Below are 3531 nucleotides of genomic sequence, written 5' to 3'. Positions count from 1 at the left end.
TTTTTTTTTTTTTTTTTATCTTCAGACATGGTGACTTCCATGCGTATCCATCGTATCATTATCTTGCGGGGATGAAAGGGAAGCCGAGAGACCAAGTGTATCCAAGATCTCTCGACCCTAGGTTCGGCACTCGTAACTAGGGTTCCGACCGACTGGTGCCGAAGCCCACCTTCCAACCTCCGTACACACCCTTGCATTTATTTATTTATTTTCCTTTTAATATAATATATATGGCATATATCTGTTTTATTATTTTTTTTTGTTTTTTTAATCTCCGTCTCGTTTTAAAGCTGGCCGAATCGTATCGGCGCAGCGAGTTTCTCGAGGAGAACTCGATGGAGAAGAAGAAGGAGGAAGCTCGGAGAACGCTGTCCCCCGCTCTGGTGCCCTTCACCCTGTTTCCCTGTTACGTATCTTGTCATCGACAAGATGTGTTCCTGTGTGGACCCGCGATATAATAGTATGCAAGCATTTCACTGCTCATGTACAGTATAACAGTGTTTTATTTGTTTGTAATTATCTATATTTATATTATATTGGTTTTCATTTCATCATTGTATTGAATCGTTAAGAAAAATAAGAGAAGCGCGTGTCATTAGATTAAAAAACTCGAAACACGTGTGTATAATAATAATCATTTGCTTAAAAAATCTTCTTACTTGTGTGATTCGTGTAACGAATCGTGTCATCCTTAAAAATATGTATATAAATATTTAAGTATATGCCTGAGTGTCGGTGTATCACATATGAATTGATTTACATGTTGCAGGTTATTTTAATTCCAGGGTCTAAAGAAGCTCTCGAGGCTCGTTTTATTTCTAGGGGGCACCAGAATTTCTAGGAAGTTTCTCTTTTTCCTTTTTCTTGCCTTCTCCTTGCCTCCCTCGATTCTCCTTCTTATCCGTGTACATGATACATAGATAAGACGAGAAATTTCATCTTTTTGCCTTCTACATTCTTTCATCATTCTTTTTTCTTACATATATATACGTGTATATATATATGTATATATATATTTTTTTGCAGCACAATGTTCAAGGGTTATTAAGTACGGGGATTGGGGGTGGACCTCGCGCGCCCTGCCGGCCAGGACTTGTACCTCACACAACTCCCTAGTTACGAGTACCGAGACCTAGTTGTTCCGGTGGTTGGATAATTCGATCGCGTACGACTTCTGGGCATCTCGCTCGGCTCTCGGCTCTCTCTTCGCTCTTTCGTCAATCGCGATTCGTATCGTACATAAATACGGTTCTCTTCACACGAGAAAATATTTTTAACCTCGCGATCGTCCAACCCTGCTTAAGATATCGATAGATCCGAAACATCTTCGAGTTACGTTCGTTGATCGCATTATGCGATATTATTATCGAAAGGAAATTTTTTAAACGATGAAGGATCTATCGAGGTGACTTAAGCAGGATGAAATCGTCCATCTATCGCAATAGAATTAATCCTTTGCACTCGTGAAGCTAGTATCCCATCTTCGAAACTTTTCAAGTATATTTTTAAAAGCAATTTATTCCTCGTAGAATTCTAATTTGAACGAAACAATATTGTTTACAATAACACGAGAAATTCAAGTCCAAGTTTTTATGTTAATTTTAAAAAGATTTCGTCACTTTTGATATCGATCGTACTTCCTCGAAAAGAATCTTCGAGTGCAAAGGGTTAACAGCTTAGCGTCCCTCGTGCCCTTCTTACCCAATCACGTTAGAACGATCAGTTACTCATTCTGCTCGGTAACCACTAATCGAAAGCTACTAATAAGTTAGAAACTATATACGTCTACCATCGCTAAACGATTTTTCACGAGCATTTCTCGTGAAATATTTCATCCGTCCACTACACTCGCTCGATCGCACAATCTCTTTCTCTCTCTCCCTTTCTCTCCCTCTCACTTTCTCCTCACGCGCGCGATTCTTATTAAATTAGAGAGAATAAATCGAACAAGTTCCCGTTTAAAAATAGACACAAAATTCATCTTGTCGCGCATCGTTAAGCCTTACATCCTATTACGTATATCTTGATCACGATTAATAGGTTCGGTTTTCAGCAATGAATTTTCAGCAATCGCTCGCGACGATACCCGATACCCGAGCGAACATCTCTCTCTCTCTCTCTCTCTCTCTCTCGTCTGTCTCGTCGTTTTTTTTCTTTTTTCTTTTTCTCTTTCTCTTTTCACTCGTTCTCATATCTTTCTGCTTTCTCGCACGCTCTCTCCCTACTCTTTCTCTCTTTCTCTCTCTCTCTCTCTCTTTCCTTCCTCTCTGTTTTCGCGCCCTTTTCTTTTTTCTTTTTCTTTCTTTTTTTTTTTTTTTGCATTTTTCTTCTCTTTTCGACACGGTCCACGACACGAATTTCCATCACGCCTGGATGCAAGCTATCCGGAAGGCAGACGCCGCGTAGACGCGCATTACGCCTGTCGTGAACACGCCTACCGCCCGCGATACTATCGATCGCGTGATCCGCGACGCCGAGATATTATATCCCGCGGAACGGGGAATAAACGAGAAAGGGAGAAGCAAAGAAAACGGAAGAAGACGAAGAAAATGAGAGAGAAACGCGAGAAGGTTCCTCGAAAGAAACGCGATCCGCGATCCGCGATCTACTGTTCCTCTCCGTCCCGTCAATAAAAAAATATTATCAATTTCAGTCTATGAGAAGAGAAATTTGTCGAAATTTAAAAAAAAAAGAAAAAAAAAAACAATATTTAAAAACGCGTTTATACATACTGCTACGTATACATATATATATATACATAGTCTCTCGAGTCTTCGAGGTTAATATCGTTAATATCATATATGACTAAAAAACTTGATCACGTACGATCGGTTTTAAAAGGACAGACGCCTTTGGGCGGCGGTTAGAAAAACCTAGAATGGAAAACTAACTAACCTAGCTAATCTAACATACCTAAGTGACTTAAAAGAAGAAGAAGAAGAAGAAGAAGAAGAAGAAGAAATCAACACCTCGTTCGCGAGAATCCTCGAAACGCGTGTTCCTCGATCCTAACGACTCTTTTTTTTTTTTTCTCTCTTTTCCCTTTTCTCTTTTCCTTTTCTCTTTTCTCACCGGCACCTCTCTCACCGTGTGCCCTCGCCCTTCGCGGCCGCTTCTCCTCTCCAATTAATGCCCGTCGTTTCTTTCACGTTGTATACCACTGCAATGTGCCGTACCTCTCGAGACCTTTCTTTTTTTTTTCTTCGAGAAAGGAGGAAATTTTCGTGAGGGAGGAGGATAGGGGGTAGAAAAAGAGAGAGATAAAGATAGAGATAGATAGAGACCAAATGTGAAGAAGCGTGGTCGACGCGAACACGTGACGCGCGAACCACGTGCTACGAAGAGACAAAGACCGAAGGGAGGAGAAGTGCGTACAGGGGAGGAGGAGGGAGCGCACAGAGGCGACCCAGAACGACGAAGACGAGATGCAGAATCGATTGCATAAGGTCCCCGGTTCGGCTATAATAGCTCATCGTGACTGGTCGGACCTCGAAAAGGCGGTCTCGGAGGGGCTTGGACACCTCCGGACGT

The 3531-nt window shown here is 41.5% G+C and overlaps 1 long non-coding RNA gene across 1 annotated transcript in view; it reads right to left on the bottom strand.

Moving 5' to 3' along the window:
* LOC102673768 overlaps window positions 1-2214 on the bottom strand; it is a 12754-nt gene extending 10540 nt beyond the window's left edge. The window contains exon 1 of the long non-coding RNA XR_004150638.1: window positions 1279-2214. This is a non-coding gene — a long non-coding RNA (uncharacterized LOC102673768). The remainder of the gene's footprint in view (window positions 1-1278) is intronic.
* Window positions 2215-3531: the final 1317 nt, after the last annotated feature.

This window comes from Apis dorsata, unplaced genomic scaffold (assembly GCF_000469605.1).
Source record: "Apis dorsata unplaced genomic scaffold, Apis dorsata 1.3 scaffold_265, whole genome shotgun sequence".
Classification (NCBI taxonomy): domain Eukaryota; kingdom Metazoa; phylum Arthropoda; class Insecta; order Hymenoptera; family Apidae; genus Apis; species Apis dorsata.
The sequence above is the reverse complement of the archived record's forward strand: the minus strand, read 5'-3'. Positions and strand labels throughout refer to the sequence as shown.